Raw genomic sequence first — 19,260 nt, 5'->3', positions numbered from 1 at the left:
AATGAGCCTTTCCATGAGGAGGGCAGCAGCTCGCAGAGGTTTGCACCAACGTGCTGCGTATGAGAGATGGAGGAAAGAGTTTTGACCCTCGGATAGAATTCGGATTCTTTGTTTCTTGGGAAGTTGGAGATGGGGAAGGGGAGAGCGAGGTAGGGCAGGTTTCTGTGGATGGAAGCCCCGGGGGCGAGGCATGCCACCTAAGTGGAACTGAGCATTTCTTCATCGATTTAAAAACCTCACTCGGCTTCCCCAGACTCTCAAAACGCACAGCGGGGAAGACCCCGGGGTCTGGGGGGCGGGGGGCGGGGGGCAAAGTCCTGGAGCCAGTGCCTTCTTCTGCACGTGTGTGGGTGATAAGCCAGATTACTAGCCCCGCATTTGTCTGTAATATCTGAACTGCCTCCAGTTTAGGGTCCTTCTCTCCTTGCGCCTGGTGGGGAGAGTTCTGTTGAAATACCCACCGGGTCCTGGGGGGGACTCGCAGAGAGGGAGACTGGCGAGGTGTGGGGTGCATTTGCGAAGCAGCTTAAAAGACTTCCAAAGAGAGGCGAGGCATCTAATTAAAAGGGACAATTGTGAGAAGCTGCCCCACTTAAAATGTTTCCACCAGCTCTTTCCTAGCATTGAGGTGAGTTCACTCAAAGTGGATGTGCCCGCCCTGTCAGCCGGGGACTTCCAGAAGGAGAGAGTTCTGCATTCTCTCTTTGAAACGAGCATTCAGGATTGGAATCTGAAAACCAGGGCGACTAGGTAGCAAATGTTAATGTTCGGTAATAATTAATAATAGCTAATATTGATAGAGTGCTTCCTCTGTGCTAAGCATTGTACTAATGGTCTCACTTGATCCGCGCCACCACTCTGGGAGGAAGGTGCTATGATGATGCCCATTTTACAGATAAGGAAACTGAAGCAAGGGGATTCAGTCACTTGCTCAGGGGTCCCCAAGAACAAAGGAACGAGTCTGACCCTGGAGTCAGAGGAGATGCTTTAAATCCTGTCCCTGAATCTGTGTCGAATACCTGTGTGACTTTGGGCAAAGCTCTTAAACCCTCCGGGTCTCAGTTTACTCATTTGTAAAATGAGATGTTTGGCCTCTGAAATCGATTCTAGGTTGAGTGTAACACAGAGCTAGAAGAGATCCATTGAGTCTGAACCTTTTTTAGCTCTAAGGAAACTGAGGCACAGAGTGGTTGTATATGACTTGTCAGGGGTCACACAGCTAATAAATTTCTACTGCAGGATTTGAACTCAGGTCTTCCTGATTCCAAGTTCAGGACTCTTTCACTATGTAATCTATGATGCTGTCACCCCAAAGGGACTTTGAAGATAATTTGGTTCAATTCTATTTTAGATGAAAAAACAGTCCCAGAGAAATAAGAGATGTGCCCCCTGTCATAAATGGGTAATCATTTGCCAGTCCTCCTGCTTCTAGGATAAAACACAGACTCTTCTTCCTGGCATCGAAAGCCATTCCCAATGGGACTTGGACCAAACTTATTGCAACTCAGTCCTCAGAGAAAAGAGTTCTGCTATTTACCCTCTCTGTGTAGAGATAGTCGACACACATAGGTGCGGGCATGGCTCTGCAATACAGATAGGCAGACATTCATAAATGTTTAGGCATGTATGTGCATGTTCACATTTGTTATGTATATAGGAATGGTTTCTCTGTGAGTTCACACATGTATGTTATATGTGTGTGTGAATGTGTTTCTCTGTGTGTTCACATATGTATGTTATGTGTGTTGTAGGAATGTGTTTCTCTGTGTTGTATGGATGTGTATGGATGGGTTTCTCCATGTTATGCATATATGAATGTGTTTCTCTGTGTTGTGTATATATGCGTGAATGTGTTTCTTGGTGTGTTCACACATGCATGTTATATGTATTATATGAATGTTTTTCTCCGCGTTGCATTGTGTGGATGGGTGTCTCCATGTTATGTGCATATGTATGAATGTGTGTCTCCATCTTCTATGTATATGTATGAATGTGTTTCTCTGTGTTCACATATGTATGTTATGTGTATATAGGTGAATGTGTTTCTCCATGTTATATGTGTGTGAATGTATTCCTCCATGCTATGTATATGTGCGTGGGTGTGTTTATCTGTGTTATGTGTATATGTAAGAATGTGTTTCTCTGTGTGTTCACACATGCATGTTTATGTGTATGTGGATGCTTGTGTTTCTGTGTGTGGTGAGGAAAGGGTTATTAAAGTGACTACCAGGTCCTGGAGGACAGTTACATACATACAAGCACACACATGCATGTATCTATTTAATACCATAAAACTTAACTTGGGCATACACACATTACTGTTTAGATATTTCAGATGTGTCTGACCCTTTCAGACCCCATTTAGTATTTTCTTGGCAAAACTACTGGAATGATTTGCCATTTCCTTCTCCAGCTCATTTGACAGATGTGTTCCATTGAGACAAACAGTGACTTATTCAGGGTCACACAGTGTCTGAGGCCATATCTGAACTCAGGAAAATGAATCTTCCTGACTCTAGGCTAAGTGCTCTATCCACTGTGCCAACTAGGTGCTCCTACACACACACACACACACACACACACATTTACACATGCAACATATATAACACTATTAGATCTAACCTGTATATATTACACATACAAACACTATACATACAAGTTGAGTTATATATTTATCTATGTATATTATACATACAAACATAAGTTCCATGTACACACACACACATACATACATATAATTTGAACTTGACCCCGATCACGTTAGTATCAAAAACTGGTTTGACAAATTTCCTTTCCTAATTCCCTCTTCCAACACTGACTGCAATTTATAAATTTATAGCCTTTGAGAGTGGCTCCGGGCCCTGAGAAGTGGCATGGTTTGATCTGGTCATATGACCAGTCTATGTTGGAGGTGGCTGTCTAATGTAGCATGAGCCTTCCTCTTTCTCTTCCTCAAATTTGTATTTGGTTGCTGTGTATCTCTAGGAGAATATAAGTGCCCGGAGGATAAGGGTGGATTTTCATGGGCTTAATATCTTGCATTATCTTTTTGTTTTTTTGCAAGGCGATGGGGTTAAGTGGCTTGCCCAAGGCCACACAGCTAGGGAATTATTAAGTGTCTGAAGCTGGATTTGAGCTCAGGTCCTCCTCACTCCAGGGCCTGCTCTATCCACTGCGCCACCTAGCTGCCCCTTTCATTATCTTAATAACTGTCCCCAGCCTCTAGCACCCTTTTAACTGGGAGGGATTTAAACACCACTGGTCTTGATCAACTCTCCTGATTTTCAATTTGTGACTTATCCAAGGCAAATATTTAACCATGGGCTGCTATTGAGAGTGTTTCTGGCCTGCATTATCATTTAATGAAATGCTTAGAGAATATGAGACTCATTTTCATATTAGTTTCATTTGAATGAAATCCATGAAATCCTTAGCAAGGGACGCTACCCTGATCGACATCTACCTATGACTTAATAGTCAAGTCCTGGATAAACCTCCCTACTCCCTAGGGACATTAAACTGAAGTAGGATTTGAGGCTAACTCAAAACCAGCATTCAACTAGTCACTCTCCCTGGCTTCAGTCAGTTAGGATCAGCCATATTATTATTATGATTATTATTATTTTATTGCTATTATTCAGTCAAAACATATGAAGTCATTCTGGGGAAGGAATAACGCATTAAAAATCCAACCAGATAAGATTTTTGATTTAACCATGAAACACCATGGATAATTGAGATTAGCCTACACTTGACTTGTCCCATCTTTGTTCTGACCCAGACTTACGGTGTCTGGAGGAGGCAGAATGAGGATTTAAGCCTGTGTCATACATCTTGATATAGTGACTCTTTTCAGTAGCATGCCCTAATGCAGCATCATTTTTATTTTAAGAGGAAGGGTGATGCCAGTCCAGAATGGGCCCCTTAGCATGACTACTCATGACTGAGGAAAGTGAGTTGCAAATTTCCCTCAAACCAAACTTTTGAGACAGTCTATCAAAGAATAAAATAATTAGGGCAGCTAGGTGGCGCAGTGGATAAAGCACCGGCCTTGGAGTCAGGAGTACCTGGGTTCAAATGCGGCCTCAGACATTTAATAATGACCTAGCTGTGTGGCCTTGGGCAAGCCACTTAACCCCATTTGCCTTGCAAAAAATCCTAAAAAAAGAAAAGAAAAGAAAAGAAAAGAAAAGAAAAAAAGAATATATATATATATATATATATTTTTTAAGACTGAGGCAGCTTGGGGGCAGTATAATGGATAGTGAGATGGATTCTGAGTCACAAAGACTTGAGTTTCAATTCAGCCTCAGATGCTTATTTGAAGGGTCAACTCAAGTCACATAACCAATCTCTGCCTCAGTTTGCTGGGCAGAATATGGGCATGATAATAATGGTGGTGGAGGATCAAATAAAGTAAGCTATGGAAAGGGCTGTGCAAACTCTGAAGCTCTCTATAACTTAAAGCTATCATTATAAAATAATATGATATGAAGGGACTTGGTACCTGGACTCTATTGAAATGACCAAAACAGAACCTTATCCAGTCACAACTAGAACCTTCACATACCCAGAACTCCAAATGTTCTTATCTCTTACAAGAAAGGAACCGAACTTGCACAGGATTTTATTAGAATCAATACACATTTTGTGATTCAATCAGCATCTGGTTTGCTTGCTTTGGGCACTTATAAAGTGTTTGTTGAATGAATGAATACATTTTCTACACCTTTTATACTCACATCTGCAGTCTTGGACAATCATAATTAATGTTCTGAGGGCTGCCCCTGAAGGTGCTGCAAGATAAGAGTCTGAATTGTCAAAGAATGGTTCAATTATCTTTACTGAACTGGACTTGCTAAGGCAGGCAAGGAGACTCAGGCATTTTGGAAAGAATTATCAACAAGAGGGGCAGAAACTCTAATAGGTTTCTGGTTAATAGAGGTTGAGAGAGTGATTAGCTTAAGTCTAGAACATAAAATAAATTCTTAAAACAATCAGTCTGTCTCTGCCTCTCTGTCTGTCTCTGTCTCTGTCACTGTCTCTCTGTTTCTTCTGTCTGCCTCTGACTTGCTTTTTTCTCTGTCTGCCTCTCCCTGTTGCCCTTTCTCTCTGCCTCAGTCTGTCTCTGTCTCTGTCATTGTCTCTGCCATGTTGTCTTTTTCTATTTCTCTGTCTGCCTTTATTTCTAGTCTTTTTGTCTGTCTGTCTCCCTCTCTGTCTCTGTCTCTTTTTCTGTTTTTCTGCTTCTCTGTCTGCCTCTCTGCTGCTCTGTCTCTCTCTGCCTCTGTGTCTCTTTATTTCTGTTACTGTCTCTGACACTGCCTCTCTCTGTTTCTCTGCCTTTCTCTATCCCTCTGTCTGCCTTTGTTTATTTATCTATTTCTTTGTGTGCCTCTCTCTGCCTTTGGGTCTCTCAATCTGTCTGTCTTTATCTGTGTCTCTGTTTCTCTGTTTGTCTCTCTCTGACTCTCTTGTTTCCTCTCTGCCTTTCTGTTGCTCTCTGTTGCTCTCTTCCTCTCTATTTCTCTGTCTGTCTGCCTCTATCTGCCTTTCTGTGTTTCCTTATGTTTCACTGTCTGTCTCTCTTGTTTGTCTGCCCCTCTCTCTTGCTCTGTCTCTAGCTATCTGTCTCTGACTCTGTTTCTGTCATTGTCTCTGACACTCTCTCTCTTTGTTTCTCTGTCTGCCTTTCTGTTTTTGTGTCTTTGTTTATCTGTTTGTCCGCCTCTCTATTTCTCTGTCAGTCTGTCTCTCTCTACTTCTGTCTCTGTTTCTGTCTCCTTTTCTCTATTTCTCTGTCTGTCTCTCTCCTCTTTGTTTTCTGTCTTTCTGTTTCTGTCTTCTCTATTTCTGTATCTCTCTTTCTGTCTCAGTCTGTCTCTGTTTCTTTACTACCATCTCCCTCTATCTTTCTGTCTCTCATCAATCAATCAATCATTGACTGTCTTTCTAAAGGGCACCATAGTACAATGTTAGACTGGTGGATGTGGAGCCCAGAAGATCTGGGTTAGAATCCAGCCACACTTAATATGTGACTCTGAACAAGTCACTTACTTTTCCTGAGCCTCAGTTTTCTCATCTGCAAAATGTACTAGATGGCCTCTGAGTTCCCTTCTAACTGTCGACTTCTTATGTCTTGTGGTCTATGATGCTGCAGCCAATAAGACTCAGAGATTAAAAAGATAGCTAGCCTGTGAATAATAAAAAAGTAAGATCATTCTTTAGAGGGTCTTCCCCCTCAGAATTCATTCATTTTTTTTGCCATACATAAAATAATGTGGTTAACAGTGGTGCTAGGGATACAAACACAGAAATGAAACAGCCTGTCTGCCCTCGAGATGCTTACATTCTACTGAGCCACTAAATGAGATCTGTGCTCTTTTACAACATTGAAAAGAAAATTTTCATCTGGCTTACCTTCTCAGTGTCTCATCCCTTTCTGTTTAAACCGCTTCACAACCTGACTCCAACCTTGTTTTCCAGACTTACTATATATTAGTCCAGCCAAGCTGACCTTGCTGTACCTCCCACATTAACTCCTGCCTCTGTGACTTCACTCTTCTCCATGACTGTTAAACACTTCTCCTCCATGTTATAGAATCTTTAATCCCCTTCTAAATTTATCTCAAGTGCAACCTCCTCCATGAAGCCTTCCCAGATTTCCTTCTGTGGAGAAAGAAAGAATCTAGCAGCCTGGGGGCCTCCTGTAAGTTCCTGGAGGACAAAGACTGGTTTCTTTTTTTGTCTTTGTATCTCTTGAGGGCCTGAAGTTGGGTGATAGCTTTGTGAATGGAAAGAAAGGGATGAAAATGTGAGAGATCTGGTGAATTGAAAACAGACTTGACTTGAAGACTGAAAGAAAAAGAGGAGTTGAAGGAGATTCCAAGAATGCAAACCTGGATGGATTGGAAGGGTATTAGTGTCCTATAGAGAAACAAGGTAGATTGGAGAAGGGAAAGAGATAATGAGCTCCTTTATAGAAATGTTGAGTTTGAGACCCACCATTTGGAGATTTCCAACAACTGATGCTAATACCCTTAATGTCAGGCATGGTTTGCTTTTTGTCTTAGTGTTGATGATTCTTAATCTAGTGCCACAATAACAGGAGATATCTGATAAACACTTTGGAATGTAGAGAAATTATCTCTATTAATAACCAATTATTGGTCGGATACACTTTTAAAAAGTCCTTCATTTCCTTATTCAGGGACCAACTGGCATAGGTCAGTCAGCCTTTCTCTGTAGGGCCTGGTAGATAAAGAAGACTGCAGGAATCCTGGAGGTACTGGCAGGACCCCACCCAATTTGGAGAGGTACTTCTGTAGGTAGTGTAAACAGAATCTAATCTAGGTAAATTCTTGCCCTGAGAGAATAATCTCCCTGTACTTGCAGACCCCACCCATTTTAGAGACCTTACTTCCTTTAGAAGGGTAAACAGAAGCTAATCTAGGTAAATTCTTATCCTGAGGGAATAAATCCACGAATCTGTACTCATCTTAAAGGAGAATGGTAGTCTTGGAGATGGATTCCTTTGAGTCTTTAAGACATCTCAACTAGATGGACTGAAGACTTTTAACTTCACCTCCTCCTTTAAATGCCCACCCTTTCATTAATAGTTCACCAATCAGGATTGATATTCATCTGACACTGAAATCCCATTTTCCAAATTTATATTAAGGTTTTCAGTCTCTTCATATTTTTGCCTTTGGTTATTGAGAGACACTGCTGATCATTAATATACTATAACTGGCTTAATTAATACATTGATTATTAATTACCCAGATTCTCTCTCTGAATTTTTCTTTTATCACAGAACTCAGGAGACAGACCAGGGCTGGGAATATAGATCTTGGAGTCAACTGCACAGAGGTGAAAATTGAATCCATGGACGGTGTTGAGATTGTCAAGAGAGAATTGCAGAGAAGAGCCAAGAAGAGGGTCAGAGCAGAACTTTGAGGGACATGCAGGGTTAGGAGTCAGGACATAGATGGCGATCCAGGAAAGGATACTGGCAAGAAATAAATGGAGGAGGACCAGGTGAAGAGAGTCACTAAAAAGTCTGGGAAGAGAGAGTGATCAGGAGAGAGGGATTGGGTAATAGCATCAGTGTCTTACACCTTATATCCTCTTTTCTCTTGGAGTCCATATCCCCCATCCAAAATTGAAGAGACTGAGATTTTTCAGTAGGTATCATGAGGGAAGAAATTGTTGCTACCATGGAGATCCAAGAATGTGAAGACTGTTTTTTTCCTACTTAGGACAGTCAGGAATTCAAGTCTGAGCAGGGAAAGATGGATGCTTATCACTGTGGTTATGGCAGAGTGTTGTGAAATTTGGAAGAGGAAACAGGCAAACATTATGGTGTTATGCAATTTAAAGGTCTCTTCCAGTCTCCTTCCCCCATCCCTTGCAGCCGGGATCCTCCTGGACTTTGCTTATATTTTTTCTTCCCCCCCCCCCCCCAGATCCAAAAAAAGGACTTTAAATGGGACCCAAAGCAGGAGAATTTCATTGGGAAGGCAAGGGCTCTTACTTAACCTTGGGACCATGAGCTTGATTTAAAAAAATAGATTTTGTAACTGTTTCAATTTAATTGGTTTCCTTTGTAATCCTATGGATTTTAATTTTTGCATTTAAAACTATGAGTTTGAGAAGGAATCCAAAATCTTCACTAGGTTGCCCAAGGGGTCCATGATGCAAAAAAAGATTGAGAACCCCTGCTCTAAAGCTGGATTGCCATCTATGTCCTGACTCCTAACCCTACATGTTCCTCAAAATCCTGATCTGACATAGCTTTCTATAGTGTTCTTTGAAGCACCTTGATCCAGGGAAAGGGGATGGAAACCTGGAGGCCAGTTTCATGAAAAACTGAGGGAAAAAGCTTTTGAGTTCATATTTTCATATTTCTTGTCAAGCAAGATTGTTCTCTCACCCCGCTGAAGTCAGCAAGTCCACTCCTCCCAGATTAAAATTGAATAATTTGTCTAGGATTTAAGATTAGTACCCAAGATACTAACTGACTCCCTGAGACAGACTGCCTCTTTGCTAAGGTTGAGATCACTCCCAAAAGGAGCCTTAATGACTGAGGTAAAATTTTTATATAATGTTTTTACATAGATTTACATTTTAGATAGCATTTTACAGAGAGTTTAACTTCTATTGGATCAGCTAGGTGGCGCCATAGTGGATAGAACATTGGACTTGGAATCAGGAAAACTCATTTGGCCTCAGACACTTAGTAGCTGTGTGACTGGGCAAGTCACTCCATTCTGCCTCAGTTTCCCCATGTGTAAAATGAGCTGGAAAAGGAAATGCAAATCTCTCCATTTTCACTTCCAAGAAAATAACACGTGTAATCATGAAGAGATGGACATGATTGAACAACAAAAACATAACTTATGTTATCCTCAAAATTACTCTGTGAACTGGGTGCTGTTATTCTCATCATTTTACAGAGGAGGAAACTGTGACAAGGAAAATGACTTGTTCAGGGTCACATAGTTAGCATGTGTCTGAGACCAGATTTGAATTCAGGAAGATGAGCCTAACTCCAGCCCAGCACTTACTTCCTGCTTTACTTCCCTTCGAAGTAGAACATCCTTAATGGTGACTGTAGATACACACTGCATTTTGAAGAAACTACTATTTCGGAAGGACCAAATCTTCTGCAGATTCATTGAGTGCTCTGGTAAAAAGGGACTCTGACCATTTACTTCAAATAGAATTGGATTGGAACTATCTTAACTTAAAAAAAAATAATTGGCCAAACTTTACTTAATGAAAGTAGGCTCTTGAATCACAACTGGATGAATTTGTTTTGGACTCAGATTTTCTTTTGTTTCTGAAAGTATGTTCTGAATCCTGTCATTTAAAGAAGGGTGCTGTATATTATTGATGCCACAGAATTCCTGGCATTCCCCCGCATCTTAGGGAAATGGGAAAAGGAGATGGAGGAATAGGTGTGGAAGAGAATTTTGTTGGAGACTACAAAATCTCTCTCTCTCTCTCTCTCTCTCTCTCTCTCTCTCTCTCTCTCTCTCTCTCTCTCTCTCTCTCTCTCTCCATTTGTCCATTTGTCTTTCCCTACACCACCATCTTAGTTTAGGTCCTTGTACACATCACTGGCCCTATGAGTGCTTGATACTGGGTTTGATCCTATGTCCAACTCATGAATCTTTGCTGGTTACATTTTGGGGCTTACTTAGCAGGTTCCTCACATCACATCACATTCCATTCATTATTGTTCAACAAGAAAGGGAGGCATAGTAGAGGACTGAGTTAGGAAGACCTAGATTCAGTCTGATACACATACTGACTATATGACCTTGGGTACAGGAAATTCCAGAAAGTGATAAAATTCTAGTTTCATTAACTGATCCAAAGGGAAAGTCAACAGATGTTTAAAAGGGTTTACCCTGTGTAAGAGAGGAAAAAATGGAATATTCATCACCTTCAAGAAGTTTACATCCTAATGGGAGAAAATAATAGGATATATAATTGTTTAATAAACTTTTTTTTTGCCTTTTGGTTTTATACCAATTATTTCACCTTATACTTCTTTTTCTTTTTTTTTTTTAGGTTTTTGCAAGGCAAATGAGGTTAAGCGGCTTGCCCAAGGCCACACAGCTAGGTAATTATTAAGTGTCTGAGACCAGATTTGAACCTGGGTACTCCTGACTCCAAGGCCGGTGCTTTATCCACTGCACCACCTAGCCACCCCTCACCTTATACTTCTACAGTGCCAAGATGTCTCCTTTACATTTCTGTACATTACATCATATCTATTCTTCTTGCTATGTTATGCTATGATCAGATCATAGAAATCTTCTGGGTTTCTCTGAGTTTCTCATGGTCATGAGACATCAATAACATCCCATGATATTCATATACTACAATTTTTCAGCTATTCTCCAACTGAGGAATTTTCTATTTTGTTTCCCTTTTTTTTGGTACCATGAAGAAAGTTATTATGAATATTTTGCTGTTTGTTCGGTTGTGTCAAACTCTTCAGGACCCATTTGGCATTTTTCTTGGCAAAGACACTAGAGTCTTCTACCACTTGTCCTTCTACTGTTACTTCTACTTCTGCTAGAATGTCCATTTGCTTCTCCACCTCATTTAATAGATGAGGAAACAGACCAAAAGCATATAATATAATATACATACATATATATATATATTGCATATAATTTATACATATATATTGAGTGACTTGCCCAGAGTCACCTAGCTAGCAAGAGGCTGAATTTGAACTCAGGAAGGTGAACCTTTCTGACTTCAGGCCTGGTAGCCTATCCACTACACCACCTAGCTGTCCTAATTTAGAATATAGAGACCTTTAATATAAATTTCAAAGCTTCACTTCACACCCATCAAATTGGTAAAAATGACAGAAAATAGTAATAATCAGTGTTTTAGGGGACACAGAGGAAAGGAACCCCTGCTGGTGGAGTGATGAATTGTTCTAATCATTCTGGCAATCAATTTAAAAACGTAGGAGGAAAGTCACTACCCTTTGACACATGGGGCATAAGCCATAAGGAGTCAATGACAAATATCCTTTGACTCTTTATCTGTTGGAAAAGAGGCAATTGTCTTTTGGGTATCCTGTAAATTAAGTTTTTCTACAATTATGGTATTTCTTGAGTCCCATACCAGTAGCATCACCATAAATATATATTTGCAAGATTATATATTACATACAATATATACATATATTTGTTTAATTCATCAGTTAACCAGTGAACATTTCTAAAATACTAGCTGTATACTGGGCTCTGTGCTATGTGTTGAGAATAAAAAATGCAAAGAATAACATGATCTCTCCTCTCAAGGAGTTTACTTTCTAATAATGATCTATAACCACACATATCTCTTATTAATTTTTATCATAATCTCATCAAGGGCAGTTAGGTGGCACAGTGGATAGAACACTGGTCTTGAGTCAAGATGGCTCAGACTCTTGACTCTTACTAGCTGTGTGACCTTGGGCAAGTCACTTAACCCTGACTGTATAGTATCCAGAGTCATCTCCAGTCATCTGATTCCTATCTGGCTACTGGACCCAGATGGCGCCAGAGGAGAAAGTGAGGCTGGTGACTTAGCACAGTCCCCCTGACTCCCCAATTCCAATTCATGTGTTTGTCATGGTCTCACCTCCCTGATGTAATGGTCTTCTTTGAAAATGAAGGACATAGAGCACCCACCCTGGAGTCAGGAGGACCTGAGTTCAAATCCGAACTCGGACACTTAATAATTGCCTAGCTGTGTGATCTTGGGCAAGTCACTTAACCCATTGCCTTAAATGAATTTAAAAACAGAAAAGCAACAGAAGAGGCAGTTAGGTGGAGAAATGAAGAGAGCACCAACCCTGAAGTCAGAGGACCAAGTTCAGATTTGACCTCGGATACCTGATACTTACTAGTTGTGTGACCTTGGACAGATCATTTGACCCTATTGCCCCACAAAAACCAAGAGAAAAGGAAAGAAAAGCAACAGAAGAACATCTTGGAATTATCTAGATGTCATTTCTTATTTGTGAATCAGAACACTCTCCTCTTTGACCTTTTTGTCGTTTCCCAGTTGTGATTCAGGCCACTCTTCTCTTTGTCCTTTTGCTCTCCCTCTTTCTCCTTTTTCTCTCCTCTTCCTTCTCCTTCCCTTCCTCTCCCACCTCTTCGTCCTCTTTTTTCTCTTTCCCTCTTCTTCTTCCTCATCCTTTTCCTTTTCTTCCCCTTCCTCCTCCTCCTTTTCCTTCCTTCTTTTCTTTATTTACCTCTTTATTCTCTTCCTCCTCCTCCTCCTCCTTCTCAATTCCCAGGCCCAGTTCATCCATGATGTCAGTCCAATACACATGCCTGGGGTAGTTCCTCAGAGTACCCATCCAACTGAACATCACTGAATAGTTTCCTGTTAAAAGTGCCAGACCCCTGATGGTGTTATGGAATGTTCCTTTATTAGCAGAGCATTGGGAAAGGGTTGGCCTGATGACAGATGAGAGTTTTTCCTGATGAGCCTGGGGCTTCCTGGCGGTGAAGAGGAGTGTGATCAATTCCAGAGAGGTTTTTATATTGAGACTGGGGAGGGAGATGGAATGAAAACAGGCCGGCTGGAAGAAATTGGGCCCTTTTTTTGGTGGGAATTTAATCTAAGGCAAACCAGACCAATTCTTGCCATGACCCAGGTCATAGAGGAGGGAGGACTAAGAGTACCCAGACTTGGAGTCTGCCAAGTTCAGATTCATGAACTAAATTTAAGGGAATAGAAAAGCTAAACTGGAGCATGTGTGTCTATTCTGGGGATATGTTATGCATATATATACAATATATTTGAATACATATATGTATTCAAACATATACATATTTGTGTATTCACACTTTTACATCCACAGGTATTTACTACACACACACATGCACACACACACACATGCACACACACACATTTTCCAATATTTTATAAGAATTGTAATTTTGATGGTATCTCCCAGAGAGATTAGAAGCTTTTTATACTTTGTAGAAAATCTTCACAAATTTCAGTGGGAGAAAAATGTGTCCTCTTGAATTGGGTCTGATGGTCTGATCCTCTCTAAAATGAACTAGGCAGGTGTTTGGGTGAGGGATGCATAGTCTATGACCCCCATCTTTGAAATCCTAGGCTTTGGCATTGACCATGATGAAATCATTCAAGGAGAACTTTAATTCAGATTTAGTCCTTTTGGATGGGGATGGGAGGGGTCTAGATTTTATAGGAATGAAGAATTGATTGAGATCCTGGAAAGTTCCATATATATATATATTTTAGCTGTATCTATAGGGGCATGTAGAAATAGATATATGCACACATGTCTATTTGTACACAATATAAATGTATGTATATACACATTTACATACCTCACAGCATGCAAACTTACATATAAACACATATTTACATTTGCATACATATACCCAGAGATACTTAGCCAACCCCATAAACATATTCATTTAAACAAATATAGACACACTACACACTAAACATACAGATACACACACAAACATGTATTTACATCAACATACAGAGATGCCTAGCCAACACAATAAACCTGTGTTTAAACACATATCTACATGGGACACTAAAATGACAAACTACAATTGTAAGTATATGTAATACCATATCCATGGACACATATATGTGGACTAATTTACACACTTTAAGAACTCTGAGGTAAAGATAGAAAGACAGGAATGGCATTTTAAAACCTTTGAGTTAAGGACTGCCAAAGGACCCTCTCCTCTCTGCTATAAAAGACAAGTGTGGTTGTTCCAGAGTATGAGAACTCGGATCGTTCTTTTTGGATAGGTTCAGGGACTGGGGAGATATTTAGAAATGAAATAGCTAGAACAGAGAACCCACCCAGATAACTACCATCAATGTCTACATTCCCCCCAGGGTGTTGTGATGTAAAGTTTCGTGGGTTCTGTGAGGTTGAGGGCTGATGACTTTGCATCACCCAGTTGCAGCATGGCCTCTCCCGGGAGTGATTGGGGGTGGGAGCTTTGTTTCTGGAAAATTATCAAAGCCAGATTCATCTGTGCCATGTGGGAAAGCCTGGAGCAGCTGCCAGGCATGGAGGGGGAGGGGGAGGAGGCGAGGGAGAGGGAGAGAGGCAGGTGGTGTGAATTCAGGGGTGGAGTGAAAAGAAATTCAGCACCCTGATCTCTGCCAAGGCCAAATGGCCAGTGGGGTTGCCAGGCAGAAGGAAGGTTCAGTACATAGAAATACCTCGGGATGTGTGTTGAATTGAGGGTATGTCTCTATATTTATGTATCTTTCCTCTATCTGTCTCTCTGCTTCTGTTTTTGTCTCTGTCTCTCATATATCTATCACTTATATCTCTTTATCAATACTCTATCATTTCTATCTCAATCTTTCCATCTCTATTTCTATCTTATATCTATCACCTTTTTCTATAGCTATATCAATCTATCTCTATCATCCATCCATTCATCTATCTATGGACCCAGGACGCATTAAAACATAAGGAATGCCCGGTCAATAGCTGAGGTCATGCTTCATTGATCATAGAAGTCCTTGGTCACTGACTCATTCCCTAAACAACTGGTGATGCAGAACTATTGCCCAGGGGAGAGAGACACATAGGACTGGGGAGGAGGAGGGAATTAAGAACAAGACAGAAGAGAGAACCACATCACATCTTCATCATCAAACCTGGAGAGAATGCAGAGAGACAAGAATGGCCCAGAACATAGATGAAGGTTTTACATCATCTATTCATTGGAAAGTTCCCACTGGAATCCTTTACAGAATTTACTAGCTCTCCTTTCATACTTATCCCTCTTCATAGTTTCTGTTTCTTTTGAGGTCATCACAGTCCTTTTAGTCACCTAGGTCTGGCACTTCAGAGATAGTCTCTCCCACCCCCCCAATACAATAGGTTAAGTGACCTGCCCAAGGTCACACAGCTAGGTAAGTATTAAGTCTTTTGAGGTCAAATTTGAACTCAGGTCCTCCTGACTCCAGGGCCAGTGTTCTATCCTCTGAGCCACTTAGGTACCCTCTCTCAGAGATATTCTTTTTTTGGCAAGGCAGTGGGGTTAAATGGCTTGTCCAAGGCCACACAGCTAGGTAATTATGAAGTGTCTGAGGCCAGAATTGCACTCAGGGACTCCTGACTCCAGGGCTGGTGCTCTATCCACTGTGCCACCTAGCCGTCCCTCAGAGATATTCTTAACTACAATTCTTTCATGTGCCATATCTACTTGGTCTCCCATCTGTTCCATGAATAAGATTCTCTATCTCTCTACACCAGTAATTTTCTCTGGCTGTTCCCTGAACTGGAACACTCCCCTCCTCTGCTTTGACTACTGATTTCCTTTTAAGTCCCAATTAAAATCCCACCTTCTATAGAAAGCCTTTCCCAACCCCTTTTCCTTCTAGCACCTTCCCTTCATGGATGATTTCTAATTTATCCCATGCATAGCTTACTTTGAAATATCCATTTGCATGTTGTCTCCCCATTAGATTGTAAGTTCCTTGAGTGTAAGAATAGTCTTTTGCCTCTTTTTGTATTCCCAGTGCATAATATACTGCCTAACACTTAGTGGGAAATTAATATATGTTTTTTGATTGATTTTCAAGTGTAGATCGTTCTGGCTACAGTGTCTCTTGTACCTGGTCTGTTCTTTGGATACACATGGCTACCATCCTAATTTTAAGTCTTCATCATCTTTTTAACAGCCTTCTTGAGTTGGTCTCTCTGCTTCAATCTCTCCCTGTCCAATTCAACCTCCACCCAGCTCCCAAATTTTTGTCTCTGCAAGTGGGAATCTGAACATGTCACTGTTCTGCCAAAAAGCTCCCATACCTTCTTATTATCTCCAGGATCAAGTACAAACACTTCTCTTTGGCATTCAAGACCCTTCATAATATGACTGTACCTTATTTTTCCGAGCCGATTCTACACTAGAGCCTTTTATGAGCTATCTAAACTGGTTTACTAACTTTTTCTTTTTTGGAAAGCTTCCTTTCTTATCTCTGCCTCTTAGAAGTCCTAGACTTCTTCTCTCAAGGCAGTAACGTGATACTTTCCACCTCTACTTTCAGTCCCAGTGCTTTCTAATTTCCTTGCATTTTTCGTTAATTTGTAACCTCATATGGGGTTTTCTGGGTAAAGATGCTAGAGTGGTTTGCTATTTCCCTTCCACTAGATTAGGCAAACAGAGGTATACGTTGTACACATATCTCTTATTTTTTAAATTTAAATACCCTTTAATGTTCTTTGGTTTGTATTGTTTGGTCTTTTTCAACTTAATATTTTTATTTTATTTGTTTTAATAGTATTTTTTAATTACATTCTTCATTTTTATAAGACTTTTGAGTTTCAAATTTCTCTCTTTCCTTCCCTTCCCTTCTCTTCCCTCTCCCCAAGACAGCTAATAATCTGATACAGGTAAAACCTATACAATCATGTAAAACATGTTTTCATATTAGTTATGTTGTGAAAGAATAATCAGAAAAGGGAAAAATCACAAGATAGAAAAAACAAAAAAAAGAAATTTAAAAATGTGAAAATTGTATGTTTTGATCTGCATTCAGATTCTGCAGTTCTTTCTTTGGATACAGACAGCATTTTCCATCACAAATTTTTTTGGAATTGTCTTTGATGATTATATTGCTGAGAAGACCTAAGTCTATCATAAGTGATCATCACACCTACAGACCTAGTAATGGTATATAGCTGAGTCAAAGGGTATATAGAGTTTTTTAGGCCTTTGGGCATAGTTCCAAATTGTTCTCTAGAATAAGTGAATTAGTTCACAACACCACCAACAGTGAATTAGCATCCCCGCTTTCCCTGATCCCCTCCAACATTTATCATTTTCCTTTTCTGTCCTATTAGTCAATTTGATAGGTTTGAGATAGTACTTTAGAGTTGTTTCAATTTGTGTTTCTCTCATCAATAGTGATTTAGAGCATTTTTCCATATGATTATAGTTTTCATTTCTTTATTTGAAAGCAGCTTATTCATATCCTTTGATCAATTTATCAATTGACTTGTATTATAACTGATTTGGTTCTCTATATATTCTAGAAATGAGTCCTTTATCAGAAACACTGAATATATAAGTTGTTTTCTAGCTTTCTGCTTTCCTTCTAATATCGGTTGTATTCATTTTGTTGGTGTAAAACCTTTTTGATTTAATGTCATTAAAATTACCCCTTTTGCATTTCATTATGTTCTCTATTTCTTGTTTGGTCATAAACTCTTCCCTTTCCATAGATCTGATAGAACAACCAACTATTACTTGCTCTCCTAATTGACTTGTGGTAACATCCTTTATCTTTACATCATGTGCCCATTTCAATTTTATCTTGGTATGGAGTATGGTATATTTTTCATCATTACTTATCTGTATACATACTTTTTCTTTCCATGATTTGCAAATTCCTTAAATATATAACATGAACTTAATGTGTGTTTGCTGATTGGTTGATTGATTAATATGTCTCAGATGATATGAACAAAGATCAGGAATCATAGATTGAGAGCAGTAAAGGACATAAGGGGTCGTCTACTGTTGACCTATCATTTTACAGATGAAGAGACTTGCATTTTCTTTGACTCAAACATGGAGGAAAAGGGTTGACATGGCAGGAAGGATTGGGTTTGGATGGTTGAAAAAGGGCTTTAATTTTATGGATACTAATACAAATTGTGATGGTCCATTTGTCTTAGTTTCAGGTGACTCAGGAACATCACAATATCCTCATGCTACGATTGATGTCTGAAATCACACTATTAGAACTTCATTGCTTTAGCTTAAGACTTAATAGAGATTCAGAACAGGAATTCTGTGAGGTCTTTTGGTCCAATCTCTTCATTTTATAGATGAGAATTAAGAAGAGGTGAGATTTGAACTCAAAGTCAATGATCTTTCTATTATATCCAAGCAACCTCCCAACCTGGGAATTCTTGACAGTCATTTATAATGTAGGGTGTTTGTTGTCTTTAGTTCTCGAAGAGGATCAAAATGACATGACTGTCTTGGGGTCAAGGGCTATAAGTGTAGGGATTTAAGAATGATGGAGCACCACAGAGCACATATGTTGATATGGTCATGGGGGACCTTCCCATGTCTAGGGGAAGGAGTAGGTGATGATAGAAATCACCAGAGATCAAAAAGGATTCAGAAAGAGGAAAGAGTTGACATATAAGATAATCATCTCCATGGTAACAACTATCCTATCAAGAATACTATGTGTGTCCTACAGTCTTTGTGTGAAGACCTTTTTTCCTAGTTTACTTCTAGTTAAGTTTTTAATATTCTCCTGACAATACCGTGATAGTTGGTCTCAGTAGAGACTCTGCCCTTTTAGTAATTTTCCTGTCATTATTATCTACAGATTCTCCTTGCAGTAGGTGAGTAATAAGTAGCTTGCTACCATAATTACTTATACACAACTCTGGACACTAAAACTATGCCAGGTGCTGGTACCCTAGTTTGGGTGACACTTTCCTGCTCAGCTCACAAAGTGACTGAGTCATTAATTGATTGCTGGTGGAGCTTAGGGTCAGGGTGGTGTAGAGAGAAGAACCATATGAATGTCCAGAAAGGCTTTCTTAAAATTCCCAACACCGGTTTGGTAATATACACTCTTGGTAGAATAGACATAGAATTGAGTTGAAAGTTGGGAGGAAGAAAACAAAATATTTATTAAGCATCTACTACATACTATACCATCTCATTTTATCCTCACAAC

At 39.9% G+C, this 19,260-nt stretch overlaps 1 protein-coding gene across 1 annotated transcript in view; it reads left to right on the top strand.

The window, feature by feature from the left end:
• The window catches only part of GALNT17 (polypeptide N-acetylgalactosaminyltransferase 17), a 449,443-nt gene that overhangs the window by 488 nt on the left and 429,695 nt on the right, over nt 1–19,260 (top strand). The window lies entirely within an intron of this gene.

This window comes from Macrotis lagotis, chromosome 5, assembly GCF_037893015.1.
Source record: "Macrotis lagotis isolate mMagLag1 chromosome 5, bilby.v1.9.chrom.fasta, whole genome shotgun sequence".
NCBI lineage: Eukaryota > Metazoa > Chordata > Mammalia > Peramelemorphia > Peramelidae > Macrotis > Macrotis lagotis.
The sequence above is the reverse complement of the archived record's forward strand: the minus strand, read 5'-3'. Positions and strand labels throughout refer to the sequence as shown.